This window comes from Hyperoodon ampullatus (assembly GCF_949752795.1).
Source record: "Hyperoodon ampullatus genome assembly, chromosome: 7".
NCBI classification, from domain to species: Eukaryota; Metazoa; Chordata; class Mammalia; order Artiodactyla; family Ziphiidae; genus Hyperoodon; species Hyperoodon ampullatus.
In genome coordinates this window covers 81,648,567-81,669,374 of record NC_136920.1, presented here as the reverse complement: position 1 = coordinate 81,669,374, position 20,808 = coordinate 81,648,567, and positions in this window count along the sequence as shown.

The window sequence follows — 20,808 nt, the reverse complement described above, 5'->3', positions numbered from 1 at the left end:
TAGGTCCTTGTTTGTTATCCACTTTAAATATAGCAGTGTGTACATGTGGATCCAAAACTCCCTGAATATCCATTCCCTCCTTACTACCCCCCTGGTAACCATAAGTTCATTCTCTAAGTCTGTGAGTCTGTGTCTGTTTTCTAAATAGTTTCATTTGTATCATTTCTTTTTTGATTCTGCATATAAGGGATATCATACAATATTTCCCTTTCTCAGTCTGACTTATTTCACTCACTATGAGAATCTCTAGGTCCATCCATGTTGCTGCAAATGGCATTATTTCATTCATTTTAATGGTTGAGTAATATTCCATTGTATAGTTATACCACGTCTTCTTTATGCAATCCTCTGTTGATGGATATTTAGGTGCTTCCACGTCTTGGGTATTGCAAATAGCACTGCAATGAACATTGGGGTGCATGTATCCTTTTGGGCCATTTTTTTCCAGATATATTCCCAGGAGTGGGATTGCAGGATCACATGGTATTTTGTCAAAAGTTTTACTTGTGTTTTAGGTTCAAAGCATTCACTGGCAAAATAACCAGTCCACACTATGTTAAGCAAAACTTAAATAGTTTATTGAATTAACATAAGAACACATTATATTAATTAAGAATAGTATAACTAATGTAGGAAGAATAGTAAAGACAGAGGTTTATACATCACCGAACTGGAGAAGCACCTACATCCAGATCCAAGCAGTGCTGGGAAGTCCCTGGAACAGCAATCTGGAGTCCCAACTGGGAAAAGGCCCAGGCAGTGTGCCCAGCCCATGGGTCAGACTTCAGCTGGCTACTGGAAAGAGTCTCACCTTTAGTCCTAGACTGCAGGCTGACAACAGTCAGCCTATCTGCAAATTTGCATCTCTGGTTATTGTCATAAAAGCCTTGGTCTTAACTCATAAGTCTTGGAGTGTTCTCTGAACCTCGGGGGCTGGCCAAAAGGTTCAAGAAGCCCCCAGACTCACTCCCTATCTTATTTAACGATTTACAAGATGAGCTAGTGACACCCCTGCTGGCCTGTAGAGGCTCAGCTGTTCAGCATGCAGCCAGCTTTCAGGGCCCTTGCCCAGCTAAAGAGAGGTCTAGAGCCACCTCCATAGCTGGAAGAACACTCCTTTACTAGCTTCCCCAACAACAAGCCAATTATAACTTTCCTAAAGAAGACACCTCCTCATTTTTAATGCATTCCCTATAATATATGCAGAGTGCTAAGCATATAATAGACAATAACTTAGGAAATTATTTCTTGATAGATAATTTTATATACTAATTACTTTAGCAAATATTTCTTGAGTAACTTTTCTATGATGTATCTGCTAGACATTGAATATACAGTGAAAATAACAGTTCCTTTTCTAGTCTCTTACTTAGGCAGTTTGCAATGGGGAAAACAAATACTAATAGCAATTTCAATAGAATAGTAGAAAAACAGATAAAATTTGTAATGAGAATATAAAGAAGGAAAGAGGGATGGAATTTCCAGGAAGAAGTCCCTGAATATACAAAATGTTAAGAAAGGAATGCAAAGATGTATATAGATAGCCTTGCAAGCTGAAATTCTTTTATCTGTCTTACTTTATTTGATTGGTTACTTGTTTATTGCCAGTTTCCCAAATGGAAATGGAAATTCTGTGAGAGAATAGACCATCTGCAGCTAGCTCTCCATTATAGACTCTGACTGTATATTGCCTTGCATATAGTATCACTAAATAAATATTTTCTGCATAATGAACACAGGAGGTCTACGGTGACTTGGTTACTAGTCCTTTATGTCTGTTTGGTAGAGGCTGTCGATGGGGAAGCACAAGCAGTGAGGAGGAGGGAAAGTTCTAAATGAGTTACACACAAAGATTTATAATCCATTCTGAGGCCAGAGAAGACCCACAGAAAGAGAGGGAGCAAGAGAAGTTACCACAATCACATACATCTTTTGGAATGATCTCTCTGGCACTGGCATAAGAGTTAGTAGGAAGAGATAAGATACTGGAAAACCAGCTTGGAGGTTGTTGCATCTGGAATTCATTACCTAAACGAAATCAACAACTGTGGAAAGGAAATAAGGGTGAGAACTCTGGAAACATTGAAGCAATGGGAATGTAGACATGGGGTCACTCTGGAGAACATTCGGGCAAACATACGGATTGTAACTTATACTCCTAGGGATGCATCACGTAGAATTGGATGTTGTTGCAGCATTATATCCTGCAGGCAGACTTTTTAGGCGATGTGGTTGTCCACGGGGAGCAGAGTAGAAAGTTAAATATGGTGTATCCTCACCAAGGAATATTAGCAGTGGGTGTAAGCAACAGATTAAATGTATACAAAGCATGACATGGGTGGATCATAAAATATAGTACTTAGTTTTAAAAGTAAGGTGGAGAATGCAACATCTAAGAAAATTACATTTGCATAGCAAATATGCATGCGTGTAGAACAGCCCATTCCACAATAAACAAAACTAACAAAATATACACTTAAGAACAAGAAAATCAATCTTATTTCAGAAAAAATATGTCATTTTTATTGTTATTGTAGCAAAGTTATAAATTTCCAGTAGTAGAATTAACAATATTATAATGTTTAGCTTTCTTATTCAGGCTTTCATTTGTTCAAATCTACTCTTTTCTCAAACGTGAAAATTTAAAGGTAACAAAAATAAGAAGGCATGTGAGGTGGTGTCTCGGGAGGTTATTTGTGCAAACATCTTGCAGCCCTGCTGGATTACCTGCACCATGATTGCTAATCATTCACTGTTGTAAATTTGTCAAATGGCTAACCAGGGTGACTGATGGCTAGGAGGTTACTTCCGATTCCTGCCTGATTCCTGCTCTCTTCAGAAAAGGGGAAGAAGAGGCTCTGGAAAGACATAGCTGTGCCTATTTATGTCTGGCCTCTGATGCTCTTGTAGGTCTTATTCCCAGAGTCCCCACCGAACCCTTTCCTGTTGCTCACCATCAAAGACTTTCAGACATTCCTGGCCAACCAGATAAATGCTGGCACTTTGACATTCAGAGCATTGCACACTCATTCAATTTAAGTAGCTGAGTAAAGAAAAATACACTAACGAAAAGGCCAGGTCTTATTTTGACAGAGTTTTTAAACTACATTTATGCTGAGACCTTCTCCTCAGTTCTTAACACTTCCCGAAGTGAAGCTGCTCATGCAGATATGAGTTCTTCTCCTCCACCCCGACATCATCCCGGAGAGCAAAGAGGCAGTCACTCGGTTAAGTGGCTCCTGATGTGATTCTGCTCTGACTGCCTCTTTGAATTGATGGGCAGTTGTGTCACCACTTTGAAGGTGGGCCCTTTTCATTCAAAGGCCCCTGAATGCTGACTAGTCCTCCTGATGACCTTGAACTGGTTCATCCTTGGTGGGTGTGGCAGGGAAGGAATAACAGCTAGGGAGCTGCAGACTCTGGCCTCTTTGCAGCTGCTCAAGACTTCCTCAGCCAAGGGTTAATGAGCTCCCCCTCCTGAGTCTCGCTCTGTTTTAATTCATTCTGAAGGGTTCATAGAAATGTGATCCCAAATGAATAACAGAACATTCAAGTAATTTCACTGACAATTTTCATTCATGTTTTTATTGTAAAATTATATTGTACTTTGTAAAGATGCTATCATTTTTAATTTTTTAGAAAAATTAGAACTCTTCACCTATTAAATGCAAGTTTCCTGAGAGGCAAGACACAGTCAATGGGACAGCCAAGCCAGTGCTGGCCTTTCTAACATCATTCACATTACTTAAAACCTTTTAATATCCGCTTGTATGTAAATATGTTATAAATAAACTCAAATGTTAATCCAAAACACCAATATATCTCACAAAAAGTTAAAGGCAGACATCTGGTCGAGATTTTGTGTGGTTTAAGTTTCATGAGGGTTGATGATCTATGACATGATGATGTGTCTTAAGTTTATTGGCCAACATTTTCTGTGTCACAGGATAACATTTACCGAGGACTCTTAGGTGCCTTTCTTAGGAAGATGAGCCCTAGGTTGGTAAGTGATTTCAGGAGAGCTGCAGTTATTTGTATTTTTCTGCATGAATTGGCCTGTAATCTCCTTCAGTGAATGATGAGATAATCCACATATCTGGAGCTAACAGCAACCCAATTACCATTGCTTATGTTGCTAGCCTTGTAAACTGGCTATAGGGATAATTGGTTTGCTCAAGACACGTCCTTGGTACTATAAGTAGTCCAGTGTATAGTTAACACAGTGCCCAAATGCGTGAGAAACCATAATAAGGACAATAGGAAAGAGGAGAAAATATATAGAGACACCTTGCATAATATTTTTAAAGATATTTGAATGGCAGAATCAGTAAGGTTATTTTTTTTCTTCTTCTTCTAATAGCTCTGATAATGTTTAGTACAAACTTTTATGCTAGCAGTAACACAGTCTTATGACAGATACCTACAGATTTGGGGCTAAAATTAGATGACTTTCGTCTCATTTTAAAATTTGTTTTTAAAAGTCTATTATAAATTAGAGGTACTCTTACAGATTGCAGTAGTTATCTTACAAAATTTTGAAGACATTTCATTTTGAATGTAACTTATTCGGTGGTTTACAATTTACTTCAGTATCTGAGGACTTGTCACTGACTAGTCAAACAGTTTAATTCTATTATTTTTTTTACTTAAGCTAAAAACCTCTGTTTCAGTAAGCTCTTCCACAAATGGAGGGAAAGAAACCTTTATTTTTCAAGAAAAAATTGTCTTACACTCTTCACTTCTTGGACTTATTGACTGCTCTTTGTTCACTATTACTTCATCATTTTTACAGTCGTGAAACTGAGCTAGTATCCAATAAACAGTACCCTGTTGTAGTTTTAACAAAATTTAGAATAACTCTTTCTTTTTCTGTATATCACTTCTTTTTTATAACTCTTCCCATATCTTTATGCATTTTCACCCTCCCTTTATTGTTTTTGCACAATATAAACAATATATAATATGTAACCTTGATTATCACTCGTTTCCAATTATATATTGTTATATAAAAATCTATCTCCAAATGTGGTGACATGTTTTGCCTGTGAGTTTGTACCTTGGGCAGGGCTCAGCAGGGTTGGCATCTCTCTACTCTGCTAGACTCTGCGGGGCTAGAATGAAATGAAGCCTCCTTCATTCAAATGTCTGGCAGTTGCTGGTGGCTCCTGGCCAAGACCACAGCAGGGACTCTGGCCAAAGCACCAACCAGCACCCTTTCCATGTGGCTGTTTGTTTCCCTCACAACAACAACCTTAGACTGTGTTCTAAGGCAAGTAACTTATGTCCCTTAAGAACCAGGCAGATGCTGTTTTGCCTTTTATGACTCAGACTCAGAAGTTATACAGTGAAGTTTCTAACCCACTCTATTTGTTAGAACTGAATCACTAAAGCCAATCCATCTTTAAGGGATGGGGAATTAGATTCCACCTTTATGATGGGAAGAGTGTGAAAGATTTGCAAATATGTTTCAAAATTCCCAAAGTATTTATAACAAAATGGGAAAAAGCAAAATAAATGAATAACCAGTCATGAAAAGTCTTTCATATAGTTTTATAGTTGGAAATACACTTAGTAATTGAGTTCTATTCCCTTATTTTAGGTTTAAAGAAACTAAAATTCCTTAGATTCAGTAGACTTTCAAAGTATCACACAGCTAGTTAATTTGTGGCAGATCCAACAAATAGAATCAAGATATTCCAATTCTAAGATAAATTACTTCTACAGAGATGAAAAAAAGAAGAAAAAATAGGCCAAAGATACACCAGGCTCAGATACAGCAAGCATAGAGTAGTCAAACCGTACAGTAAATTTCCTATAACTCCTTTATACAGAATAATTACTCTTTGGGGGAAAATCGCAGTGGTCACTTCTATTTTATTATTTTTTAAATCAAGGATGAATTGAATTTTCTTTTGTTTGCTTAGAATTAGAAGCATAGGTGTTTCTGTAGCTTTATTTAAATAGTTACTCTCATTGCCACAAAGAAACATCAATGACTATAAATGCATTTTAAGAATCTACCTAGGTAAAAGGTGAGTGGGTAGAGTGAGTTAGACACAGTTCCCCTACTCTTTGAAATTAAATCAAAACCAGACGTATTAATGGGTACAGAGGTTCAGCTTGGGATGATGAAAAAGTTCCAGAGATGGATAGTGGTGATGATTGGACAACGGTGTAAATATACTTAATGCCATTGAATAGTACACTTAAAAATAGTTAAAAGGGTAAACTTTATGTTATATACAATTTACCACAATAAAAAAGACATGAAAACTAAACAAAGAAAAAATTTAAGTATATATGTAGATAAAATCAGATGACAATATAGTATTAGATGAAGGCATGGCTAGCTGATTTATGAAGTACTAATTAAATAAAAAATTATAGGTTTATAAGATGTTGCAAAGTTAATACAGAGGCTTTCCATATACTCTTCATCCAATTTCTGCTAATGTTAACATGTACATAACCATGGTACATTTGCCCACACTAAGAGATTAACAGCAGTATATCACTGTTAGCTAAACTCAAGACTTCATCCAGATTTCAGACTTCTTCCATGAATGTCTTTTTTGGTTCCAGAACCCAAGCCTGGACATCACATTTCATTACACAAGTAGTTTGAAATATTTGTTTAGAGCCTGAGGTTCAGAAGATGTGTACATTTCTCTCACATGTGGACTTTTGATTACTTGTCATATACGCACAACATGGTTTTCCATTTATTCTCTTTCCACTGTTTCTATTCAAGTATATTTTACTCACATTTAAGCAGGTACATAATTGTCTACTATTAATTCCATGAGTGCAGTTTTTGCTGTGCATCTCCAAAATTAAAGCAAAAAACATATATTGAAGTACCACGTGACTCATTCTCCAAGGTAGATGCTGTCAACGTAGGTGCTGAAAACCACCAGCCCCTACACCACAGTCCCAACTTCCCTCCACCTCCATTGGATTGATGGCTCTAATATCTGCTGTGTGACCTTGGGGAAATAACCTCTTTTTAAACATTTTAAATAGTGCTGAACTCACTAAATTATATATGAGTAACTGAAGGGTAAAAGATGTTAAAGGAATTTAACAGAGCTGTAAGTATTGAAAGCAGAAATTGAGTTGCAGCTGCTGGCATTCTGACTTTGGAGCACAAAATTGTGGAGGATACACAGATGAGCAGGAAATACACTGTAAAGTCAAGTTAAGCTTTGTCTTAAATACTGTTAAAAATTTGTCCCACAAACAATCCATTTACTTATTTTTTTTTCTTACTAGCAACACATCTCAAATTTTATCTTGTCTCACCTATGTAGAGAGCACTGTGTGCATTAACAGGAAAATGTTGTATTTAATAATCAAACTTTAACCATTGTATGGAGAAGTAAACACAAATTCATGACCCATTTGAGGGCTCATAATGAAGCTAAAATTCCTTCTGGTAATTTCCATTCCAGAATTTGTTTATGGCATAGTATTTTTCCTCCTTTATACAAAGAACATTTACTGGACTGATTCCTCATAAATTTATTATAAAAATTTGGAAAATAAAAAAGAAATTAAAAAGCATCTGTGGCCCCATTAAAATATAGAGACTTGCCCTTAACCTTGTGATGGATAGTGCATAAATCTTTTTCTCTATTTCACTTTATTATTCTAGTATGCATAAATATGACACATCTCTACTCATTCTGAAACATAGTAAAATATTTTATAATCATCTTCCCATTTAGCAATTTACATCACATATATATTTCCTTTGTTATAAATATTAAGTGTATTATTATAATCTATTATTTATTACTTGCTATATGTTTTAATGTGTTAATATATTTTATATAATTTCATGTATATTATATATTAATCCACAACCAATATGTTTGTGGCCCCCAAATTTTCCACCATGAGGATTTATTTATTCAATCTCCCATTGAAGATTTTTCACAATATAAGCAATACTATAATGGGTATTCAACATAAAAGAAAACTGTGCAAGACTGTGATATTTTTCAATAACACATTATTGGAAATTTAATTTTTAGGTCAAAAGGCATACATACTTAAATGATATGGATCTGAATTTCTCCATTGAAATAGTTTACTCTGCCCACAGAGGATACTGGATGACTTTTTCCAACACTCAATGGCAGTGTTCAAATGACATCAACTAAACATTTTTTCTCTCCTTTCTTCCTCTCCTCCACGTGGAGAAGAGCTAATTCTCTCTGTGAATTACAGTGACAGGCCCCTGGGCCCCCTGCAAATTAATATTTTTCTTTAGAACTTTCCAATGTTATCCTGTGCTGAGACTATATGTGCGTTGAAAAATGGTCAAAAGCATCATGATATTCAAATTATAAGATAATAATTGTATATACTGCTTGGATCATGTAAAGATGATTGATATTATCATATAGCTTACTGCAAAAAGAAAAATGACTTTTTTTTTAAATCTATGCATTTGAGTTGCAGGACACCCAGGTCACTGGGTTTCCAACATATTTTACAGAAGTTCATTACATACCTTGTTTATTCTAAGCAATCCCTCAGAGAATAGAAAACTCAACTCTGGTCACTTCAGTTTCTGGTCCTTTCACAATCTGAATGCAAAAATATTTACATACATATTGCAGTTGAGGTTCAGCTCAGCTGATTTATTTCTGTTTCATCAAGTCAATTGGAATTATTAAATTTAAAAGTCATAGGAAAAAAGCTAAAGCTCAGCCCTCAATTTTTATGAATATACTTTAATATATTCAGAAAATTATATCAATATTTCAAGAACTCATATCTATTCCATGCTACAAGAAAGAATAATATAGAAAAAGTAATGACTGGTAAAAAACAATTATTTCAAAACAAACTTGTTTCTGAAACAGAAATTATATTTGATTAATTCTCTCTATGGTAAGTTTTCTGTCTTAATTTTACCCCTTTCTTTTTTCTTTTTTCTATTTTCGTTTTCTTTTTAACATCTGACTTTTGCTACAGGATAATGATTTAATTAAGTATTCCTTTAAATAAGGAGTAGCTGCTCTCCATCATATGATAAGCTCTTACTAGATAGTAAGTGAATTTATGAATATGAAATTATTTCCTTTAATTTTATGCCCTTCAAGATACTCAGATTAAAGACAGGTTTAAATGAAGTGAGAATATAGAAAACATTAATATAAAATAGAAGTAGAGAAATGAAACCTCAGATGATTCAGGAGAAGTGACTCCCAAATTCCTCTATCTTATGGAATAAGATACTATTCCATAGTATCTTATTCTGTAGAATCACTGGGAATTTATTTCTTGACACTACAACAGCAACATTTTTAATGAAATTAATCAAAGTAGAGGGAAGTACCAAGAAAGCAATCATTACAGGCTAGAAAAAAAAAGAATTAAATATGTTTGGAAAACAGTAGAACTTGGGAATTTATTATCTAAGATTTGCCAATAGGTAGTCTTTAAAGAAAATAAAAACAACATTATTTTTCATGTTCAGTAGAAAGAACAGGAATCTTACTGAAATGTCACTAACAGTTAAATTAAATTTCTGGTAAATATTAAAATTAAACACCTGTCATTTAAAAAGTCATCATTAACTAGAACAAATAGCTTTTTAAACACGTGTCCTTCAGGTTTACAGAACAGTATATCTTTTAAAGATTCAAGGCCATATACTTGTAAAATAGGTTGAGAATGCAAAATTACTGCCTTAAATATAATCTTAGTATATAATGACATCTTCTTTATATTTTTTCATAGAATGAACACTCATTATTATTGTACAGTTTGTATTTTAGTGAGTTTTATGTCGGTGAAGGAAATTTGTGGATGAAAAATCCTAGTGGCAGAAGCCACATTTTTCTCTGAGTGCCACCCAATTCAAACACTACAGCAGCACAACGAGAGGCTGTGTGCCTCCCCAACAGGGTGCGCTCCCCGGGCACATGACCTATGCACAGGGTCCTGTGCTTGGTGCAATGTGCTCTTGTTGTTCTCTTAAAATCCTTAATTATTTGATCCCTGAACTTAGGTTTTGTATGTGAAGTCTGACGGGACAATCAAGCATATCCATACATGAGCTAGGAGACATGTGCAGTGTGAATGACAACCATCACCTAGAGTTTGTGATGCTCCATGGCCATGGGATTCTGGTGGTCCCAGGATGCCTGGGACCTCTGCAGGACTCCAAGGTGCAGAAGTCAAGTCTGTGACACAATACCTGAGGAAACCAACAATCCTGAGAGGCCACCCTTTGCACTCAAACCAGAATTTGCTTTAAACAGAAGAAAATGGCATTCCAAGACATATCTGTACCCAAGGAACCCTTTCTCTGTTACTTCCTTGAATTAACCACCCATTTAACACTGAAAATTATGACAGAAGGAAGGAGAATAGTCCAGGGGTCCTTTTCCTTACTGATCAAGAATCTGAAGAAAGAAAGCTTTTGTTAGAAAGTGCACGTGTCAAGACCTGAGATAAAATCAGTAGAGTTAGATCCATACAGGATTTCTTCTCTTCTGATAGGAATGAAATACCTTCGTACCTAGAAGCTATGAAATATGAATTGTGGAAGTTTAGCGATTCTGCATCTGAGTTAAACGGCCTTATATTTGCATTGAATGTTCTCATTGCATAATATAAAGATGAATGATACAATTCATGGAAACAATTTTTAATTATAACTTTTTACTTAGAATGACCCTAGAGATAGCAAATTTTTAAAACTATGGCAAGTTGAGAAAGAAAGAACAGAGCAAAAAGGAAAAATGTTGATAGTTTTACATTTTAATACCTTTGAAATCACCTTATATTTTGCTTTTGAACAAGGACCTCATTTTTTTTATGTGGCACTGGACTTTGCAAATTATGTAGCCAGTCTTTACCCTCAAAAAATACAAGTTGTGGTGTCTGAAATAATATATGCTGTTCACACTGACGTTTTGTGGAGAAGCATGCCTATAAAGAAGACCTTAAGTTGGAAAAGACCATGATTACAAAGAATGAGAACAAAAATAAAAATTGGAGTTTTTATTATGGACAAAAAAATGTCACGAAATATAAGCAAAATCTGTAAAATTGTAAAGATTATGTAGCATAATATACAAGCAAATTTAAGAAATCTTAAGATATCATTCTTGGAAGATGGAGAGATATAAAATGAGGACAAAATAAAGGTAAAGTAAAATAATCAGTGCAAGACTAAAGTGTTAAATATCAATCATTTAATTTGTCTCTCCAGGCAGGTTGGGACTATCCATCCCCTTCTAAAGCCATCCTGCTGCATTACGTCTTCTGTGTCAAAGTGTGAAGAGGACACCATGCATGTTCCTTATGACACACTGCCCTGACCTGATCTGCACCGGTCTGTGTGATACGCTGGTGCAGCTGAAAGGGAAGAGCTGGAGATTTACAATGTGAGTCGGGGATGCCTGGGAAAATAGTCCAAGTGAGCAAAACGTTTAGAAGTATGTTGGTGGTTCGCTCTATCTGGAGGGAGAGATGGCCAGAAGTACAGATCTCACGGTTTCATTGGCGACTGCTAACGGTTTGGGTGAATATTCAGGACTTGGGAGGAATGGGATTAGAAGATATGTGACAGGAATTCTAGGGAATAGTTATGCAGATGAACCCTTCAGAATGGGGCAGACTGTGATGACATTGTGTCCCATAGAAATGTGCACCAAAGGGCATCCAAGGCTAAGGAGATTCTTAGTTATCAGGTGGAAAAAAATGATGTGCTTTGTGGACGTCAGTCAGCCTCATTCCCCTTTCATTCTTCAAGAAGCCTTTGAACAAATTGCCCATGGTGGCGAGCATGGAGGTTATGAGGGGTCAAAAACATGGACTTCCTCTCTCCAAGATGTTCCAGCTCATGTTATCACTGAGTCTCAGATCCGCCGATGCCAGAGAACAGTACTGATTCCCTGAACCAGAACCATACGCATAGGCGATTCATAGGAAGCCGAGTGCCACAGGGATGGAAAGTGTCAGGTATGAATTTGTTGCATCTGTGCTCCAAACGCACCCTTCCTTGCCCTGAGGTGCAATACCAGAGATGGATTTTGCATGCTTTTCTCTGTTGCCAGCTTGCACAGTGTGAAGCTTTATCAGTCACGGGAGCTGGAGGGACCCTGGAGGAGGAGGGTCTTCCCACCCTGGCCCTGGCATGCTTTTCCCAGCTTGCTCCCATAGTGTACAGTGATGGGAGACATGCTGGACACCCAACCGTGCTTGTTTGTAGTGAGTTTTAGGGGTAATATTCTGGGCAGCTTCCAGTGAATTTCATGACGTCCCCAGATGGCTCCCCAGAAGGTGTTACAGGTGTCACAGAGAGTGGATGACTAGAGTGACTTGTTAACACCATCCTCATGGGCGGCTTCCCGGCGAGTTTTGCCATCATGCCAGAGGTCAGCTCCCCCCGAGTTCAGCTGGCACTGCTGTGAGTCTCCCAGGAGCTCGACTGGGTAGCTTCCCACTGAGTTACACCGAGCATGAGAGAGCAGATCCCTGCTTGCCAGCCCCGACCTGAGGCATCTCAGTGATCTTCACCTGCCATGGGTGGGGGCTGCAGCATTTCCCTCAAGACGTGGGTCTCAGCCATGCAGGAGTGAACCCTCTCCACGTGTGTTTATTTCTAGGGTGCTAGGCTTCAACTCCAGAGTAGGAACTGCTCCCTATATTTGCTATCTGTTGTTTTTAGAGGTGTTTGTGCTGCTTAGTATTTACTTTTATCCCTAAAAATGATTCTTTATATTAAAGCTTCCCTCAGGACTCCCCTGGTTGCACAGGGGTTAAGAATCTGCCTGCCAATGTAGGGGACACAGGGTCGAGCCCTTGTCCGGGAAGATCCCACATGCCACGGAGCAGCTAAGCCCGTGCACCACAACTACTGAGCCTGCACTCTAGAGCCCGCGAGCCACAACTACTGAGCCCGTGTGCCACAACTACTGAAGCCCACGTGCCTAGAGACCGGACTTTGCAACAAGAGAAGCCACCACCATGAGAAGCCCGTGCAATGCAACGAAGAGTAACCCCCGCTCACTGAAACTAGAGAAAGCCCGTGGGCAGCATTGAAGACCCAACACAGCCAAAAATAAATAAATAAATATTTAAGAAAAGAAAATAAATATTTTTTAGAAGTAGAAAATAAAGCTTCCCTCTTTAAATTACTGTGTGATTTCTGTCTCAAGAATGGACCAAAACTGATACAAAAGGGATGCCTAATTGAAATATTAATTTTGCCTATTTGAGCACTTCATATAAACAGAATCATACAGTACGCATATTTTGTAAGTGAGTTTTTGTTTGTTTGTTTTTTTATGGTACGCAGGCCTCTCACTGTTGTGGCCTCTCCCATTGCGGAGCACAGGCTCCGGACGCGCAGGCTCAGTGGCCATGGCTCACAGGCCCAGCTGCTCCGTGGCATGTGGGATCTTCCCAGATCGGTGCACGAACCCATGTTCCTTGCATCGGCAGGCACACTCTCAACCACTGCACCACCAGGGAAGTGTTTTTATCATGAATGGCTGTTGAAGTTTTTCAAATGCTTTTTTGGCATCGATTGAGATGTTCATTTGTTTTTTCTTTTTTCCTTTGTTGATGAGGTGTATCATGTTGATTGATTTGCATATGTTGAAACAGCTTTGTGACACTGGGGTGAATCATATTTGGTCATGGTGTATGATCCTCTTATGTGTTGTTGGATTCGGTTTTCTAATATTCAGTTGAGAATTTTTGCATTTATATTTATCAAAGATATTGGCCTGCAATTTTCTTTTTTGGTAGTGTCTTTCTCTGTGGTTTTTTTTTGTCTTTATTGAATTTGTTCCAATATTTCCTCTGTTTTCTGTTTTGGTTTCTTGTTTGTGAGGCATGTGGGATCTTAGCTCCACCATCAGGGATTGAACCCGCCCCACCCCCCCTGCACTGGAAGGCGAAATCTTAACTGCTGGACCACCAGAAAAGTCCCCATCTGTTTTGTTTGTTTGTTTGTTTTAGTAAATTTCTTTCTTTCTTTATTTTTGGGACGCATTGGGTGTCCATCGCTGTGCACAGGCTCTCTCTAGTTGTGGTGAGCGGGGGCTACTCTTCATTGTGATGTGCAGGCTGTTCATTACGGAGGCTTCTTTTGTTGCAGAGCATGGGCTCTAGGTGCACAGGCTTCAACAGTTGTGGCTATCAGGCTCAGTAGTTGTGGCTCCTGGGCTGTAGAGCACAGGCTCAGTAGTTGTGACACACAGGCTTAGTTGCTGCATAGCATGTGGGATCTTCCCAGACCAGAGCTCGAACCTATGTCCCCTGCATTGGCAGACGGATTCTTAACCACTGTGCAACCAGGGAAGTCCACCCCATCTGTTTTTGATATCAGGGTGATGGTGGCTTCATAGAATGTCTTTGGAAGTATTCCTTACTCTTCAATCTTTTCGAAGAGTTTGAGAAGAATCAGTATAACTTTTTTTTTTAAGATGTTGGGGGTAGGAGTTTATTAATTAATTAATTTATTTTTGAAGTGTTGGGTCTTCATTTCTGTGTGAGGGCTTTCTCTAGTTGTGGCAAGCGGGGGCCACTCTTCATCGTGGTGCGCGGGCCTCTCACTATCGTGCCCTCTCTTGTTGCGGAGCACAGGCTCCAGACACGCAGGCTCAGTAGTTGTGGCTCACGGGCCTAGTTGCTCCGCGGCATGCGGGATCCTCCCAGACAAGGGCTTGAACCCATGTCCCCTGCATTAGCAGGCAGATTCTCAACCACTGCGCCACCAGGGAAGCCCCTCAGTATAACTTTTGCTTTGTATATTTGGTAGAATTTGCCTGTGAAACCATCTGATCCTGGACTTAAGTTGGTAGGGAGTTTTTTTAAATTACAGATTCTATTTTGATTTTAGTGATCAGTATGTTCAAGTTATCTATTTCTTCTTGATACAGTTTTGTTCGGCTGTAAAAATACAACATATATTTTTAGGTTATGTTAGCACCTAAATACTTACCATGTATTAGACCACAAAAGAGTGAAGAAAAAAAATATTAAAATATTTTTTCAAATAGAAAAAGTATTGAAATATTTTTAAGAAATTGGGATAATAATACTAATTACAATAATGACAAATTGTTCTGAACTTAAAGACTACTTTAAGATGCTTATTATATGCTTATTTTAAGCATGATATTATATGCTTATATATGCTTATATATTATATGATATATATGCTTATTATATGCTTATTATAAGCATGATATTATATCCTTATTGTTTTATTGTTTTTAAATACATGGAATGTTTTCTCCTTTCTAATGTAATTCTTTTTTTTTTTTTAACATTATATAATCAATTTTCTATGTTTTGTTCTTTAATTTTTTTTATTAGTTTCTGCTTTATAACAAAGTGAATCAGTCATACATATACATCCGTTCCCACATCCCTTCCCTCATGCATCTCCCTCCCTCCCACCCTCCCCATCCTACCCTTCCAGGCGGTCACAAAGCACCGAGCTGATCTCCCTGTGCTCTGCGGCTGCTTCCCACTATCTATCTACCTCACGTTTGGTAGTGTATACATGTCCATGCCTCTCTTTAGCTTTGTCACAGCTTACACTTCCCCCTCCCCATATCCTCAAGTCCATTCTCAAGTAGGTCTGTGTCTTTATTCCCGTTTTACCCTTAGGTTCTTCATGACATTTTTTTTAATTCCATATATATGTGTTAGCATACGGTATTTGTCTTTCTCTTTCTGACTTACTTCACTCTGTATGACAGACTCTAGGTCTATCCACCTCATTACAAATAGCTCAGTTTCATTTCTTTTTATGGCTGAGTAATATTCCATTGTACATATGTGCCACATCTTCTTTATCCATTCATCCAAAGATGGACACGTAGGTTGTTTCCATTTCCGGGCTATTGTGAATAGAGCTGCAATGAACATTTTGGTACATCTCTCTTTTTGAATTATGGTTTTCTCAGGGTATATGCCTAGTAGTGGGATTGCTGGGTCATATGGTAGTTCTATTTTTAGTTTTTTAAGGAACCTCCATACTGTTCTCCATAGCGGCTGTACCATTTCACATTCCCACCAGCAGTGCAAGAGTGTTCCCTTTTCTCCACACCCTCTCCAGCATTTATTGTTTCTAGATTTCTTGATGATGGCCATTCTGACTGGTGTGAGATGATATCTCATTGTAGTTTTGATTTGCATTTCTCTAATGATTAATGATGTTGAGCATTCTTTCATGTGTTTGTTGGCAGTCTGTATATCTTCTTTGGAGAAATGCCTATTTAAGTCTTCTGCCCATTTTTGGATTGGGTTTTTTGTTTTTTTGCTATTGAGCTGCATGAGCTGCTTATAAATTTTGGAGATTAATCCTTTGTCAGTTGTATCATTTGCAAATATTTTCTCCCATTCTGAGGGTTGTCTTTTGGTCTTGTTTATGGTTTCCTTTGCTGTGCAAAAGCTTTGAAGTTTCATTAGGTCCCATTTGTTTATCTTTGTTTTTATTTCCATTTCTCTAGGAGGTGGGTCCAAAAGGTTCTTGCTGTGATTTATGTCATAGAGTGTTCTGCCTATGATTTCCTCTAAGAGTTTGATAGTTTCTAGCCTTACATTCAGGTCTTTAATCCATTTTGAGCTTATTTTTGTGTATGGTGTTAGGGAATGATCTAATCTCATACTTTTACATGTCCCTGTCCAGTTTTCCCAGCACCACTTATTGAAGAGGCTGTCCTTTCTCCACTGTACATTCCAGCCTCCTTTATCAAAGATAAGTTGACCATATGTGCATGGGTTTCTCTCTGGACTTTCTATCCTGTTCCATTGATCTATCTTTCTGTTTTTGTGCCAGTACCACACTGTCTTGATTACTGTAGCTTTGTAGTATAGTCTGAAGTCAGGGAGCCTGATTCCTCCAGCTCCGTTTTTTGTTCTCAAGATTGCTTTGGCTATTCGGGGTCTTTTGTTTTTCCAAACAAATTTTGAAATTTTTTGTTCTAGTTCTGTGAAAAATGCCAGGAGTGGTTTGATAGGGATTGCATTGAATCTGTAGATTGCTTTCGCTAGTAGAGTCATTTTCATAATATTGATTCTTCCAATCCAGGAGCATGGTATATCTCTCCATCTATTTGTATCATCTTTAATTTCTTTCATCAGTGTCTTATAATTTTCTTCATACAGGTCTTTTGTCTCCTTAGGTATGTTTATTCCTAGGTATTTTATTCTTTACGTTGCAATGGTAAATGGGAGTATTTTCTTGATTTCATTTTCAGATTTTTCATCATTAGTGTACAGGAATGCCAGAGATTTCTGTGCATTAATTTTGTATCCTGCTACTTTACCAAATTCATTGATTAGCTCTAGTAGTTTTCTGGTAGCATCTTTAGGATTCACTATGTATAGTATCATGTCATCTGCAAACAGTGACAGCTTTACTTCTTCTTTTCCAATTTGGATTCCTTTTATTTCCTTTTCTTCTCTGATTGCTGTGGCTAAAGCTTCAAAAACTAGGTTGAATAAGAGTGGTGAGAGTGGGCAGCCTTGTCTTGTTCCTGATCTTAGTGGAAATGGTTTCAGTTTTTCACCATTGAGGACAATGTTGGCTGTGGGTTTGTCATATATGGCCCTTATTATGTTGAGGAAAGTTCCCTCTATGCCTACTTTCTGCAGGGTTTTTATCATAAATGGGTGTTGAATTTTGTCGAAAGCTTTCTCTGCATCCATTTAAATGATCATATGGTTTTTCTTCTCCAATTTGTTAATATGGTGTATCACATTGATTGATTTGTGTATATTGAAGAATCCTTGCATTCCTGGAATAAATCCCACTTGATCATGGTGTATGATCCTTTTAATGTGCTGTTGGATTCTGTTTGCTAGTATTTTGTTGAGGATTTTTGCATCTATGTTCATCAGTGATATTGGCCTGTAGTTTTCTTTCTTTGTGACATCCTTGCCTGGTTTTGGTATTAAGGTGATGGTGGCCTCATAGAATGAGTTTGGGAGTGCTCCTCCCTCTGCTATATTTTGGAAGAGTTTGAGAAGGATAGGTGTTAACTCTTCTCTAAATGCATGATAGAATTCGCCTGTGAAGCCATCTGGTCCTGGGCTTTTGTTTATTGGAAGATTTTTTATCACAGTTTCAATTTCAGTGCTTGTGATTGGTCTGTTCATATTTTCTATTTCTTCCTGATTCAGTCTTGGCAGGTTGTGCATTTCTAAGAATTTGTCCATTTCTTTCAGGTTGTCCATTTTATTGACATAGAGTTTCTTGTAGTAATCTCTCATGATCTTTTGTATTTCTTCAGTGACAGTTGTTACTTCTCCTTTTTCATTTCTTATTCTATTGATTTGAGTCTTCTCCCTTTTTTTTCTTGATGAGTCTGGCTAATGGTTTATCAATTTTGTTTATCTTCTCGAAGAACCAGCTTCTAGTTTTATTGATCTTTGCTATCATTTCCTTCATTTCTTTTTCATTTATTTCTGATCTGATCTTTATGATTTCTTTCCTTCTGCTAACTTTGGGGTTTTTTTGTTCTTCTTTCTCTAATTGCTTTAGGTGCAGGGTCAGGTTGTTTACTCGAGATGTTTCCTGTTTCTTAAGGTGGGATTGTATTGCTTTAAACTTCCCCCTTAGAACTGCTTTTGCTGCATCCCATAGGTTTTGGGTCATCGTGTCTCCATTGTCATTTGTTTCTAGGTATTTTTTTATTTCCTCTTTGATTTCTTCAGTGATCACTTCGTTATTAAGTAGTGTATTGTTTAGCCTCCATGTGTTTGTATTTTTTACAGATGTTTTCCTGTAATTGATGTCTAGTCTCATAGCATTGTGGTCGGAAAAGATACTTGATACAATTTCAATTTTTTAAAATTTACCAAGGCTTGATTTGTGACCCAAGATATGATCTATCCTGGAGAATGTTCCATGAGCACTTGAGAAAAATGTGTATTCTGTTGTTTTTGGATGGAATGTCCTATAAATATCAATTAAGTCCATCTTGTTTAATGTATCATTTAAAGCTTGTGTTTCCTTATTTATTTTCATTTTGGATGATCTGTCCATTGGTGAAAGTGGGGTGTTAATGTCCCCTACTATGAGTGTGTTACTGTCGATTTCCCCTTTTATGGCTGTTAGTATTTGCCTTATGTATTGAGGTGCTCCTATGTTGGGTGCATAAATATTTACAATTGTTATATCTTCTTCTTGGATCAATCCCTTGATAATTATGTAGTGTCCTTCTTTGTCTCTTCTAATAGTCTTCATTTTAAAGTCTATTGTGTCTGATATAAGAATTGCTACTCCAGCTTTCTTTTGATTTCCATTTGCATGGAATATCTTTTTCCATCCCCTTATTTTCAATCTGTATGTGTCTCTAGGTCTGAAGTGGGTCTCTTGTAGACAGCATATATATGGGTCTTGTTTTTGTATCCATTCAGCCACTCTGTGTCTTTTGGTGGGAGCATTTAGTCCATTTACATATAAGGTAATTATTGATATGTATGTTCCTATTCCCCTTTCCTTAATTGCTTTGGGTTCGTTATTGTAGGTATATTCCTTCTGTTGTGTTTCTTGCCTAGAGAAGTTCCTTTAGCATTTGTTGTAAAGCTGGTTTGGTGGTGCTGAACTCTCTCAGCTTTTGCTTGTCTGTAAAGGTTTTAATTTCTCCATCAAATCTGAATGAGATCCTTGCTGGGTAGAGTAATCTTGGTTGCAGGTTTTTCTCCTTCATCACTTTAATTATGTCCTGCCACTCCCTTCTGGCTTGTAGAGTTTCTGCTGAGAGATCAGCTGTTAACCTGATGGGGATTCCCTTGTGTGTTATTTGTTGTTTTTCCCTTGCTGCTTTTAATATGATTTCTTTGTGTTTAATTTTTGACAGTTTGATTAATATGTGTCTTGGCGTATTTCTCCTTGGATTTATTCTGTATGGGACTCTCTGTGCCTCCTGGACTTGATTTACTATTTCCTTTCCTATATTAGGGAAGTTTTCAACTATAATCTCTTCAAATATTTTCTCAGTCCCTTTCTTTTTCTCTTCTTCTTCTGGAACCCCTATAATTCGAATGTTGTTGTGTTTAATATTGTCCCAGAGGTCTCTGAGACTATGCTCTGTTCTTTTCTTTCTTTTTTCTTTATTTTGTTCTGCATCAGTTATTTTCACTATTTTATCTTCCACCTCACTTATCCGTTCTTCTGCCTCAGTTATTCTGCTATTGATCCCATCTAGAGTATTTTTCATTTCATTTATTGTGTTTTTAATCGATGCTTGATTCATCTTTAGTTCTTCTAAGTCCTTGTTAACTGTTTCTTGCATTTTGTCTATTCTATTTCCAAGATTTTGGATCTTGGATATAGAATCTTGGATCATCTTTACTATCATTATTCTGAATTCTTTTTCAGGTAGACTGCCTATTACCTCTTCATTTGTTAGGTCTGGTAGGTTTTTATCTTGCTCCTTCACCTGCTGTGTGTTTTTCTGTCTTCTCATTTTGCTTATCTTACTGTGTTTGGGGTCTCCTTTTTGCAGGCTGCGGATTCGTAGTTCCCGTTGTTTTTGGTGTCTGTCCGCAGTGGCTAAGGTTGTTTCAGTAGGTTGTGTAGGCTTCCTGGTGGGGGGGACTAAGGCCTGTGTTCTGGTGGTTGAGGCTCGATCTTGTCTTTCTGGTGCACAGGTCCACGTCTGGTGGTGTGTTTTGGGATGCCTGTGGCCTTATTATGTTTTTAGGCAGCCTCTCTGCTAATGGGTGAGGTTGTGTTCCTGTCTTGCTAGTTGCTTGGCATAGGGTTACCAGCACTGTAGCTTGCTGGTCGTTAAGTGAAGCTGGGTGCTGGTG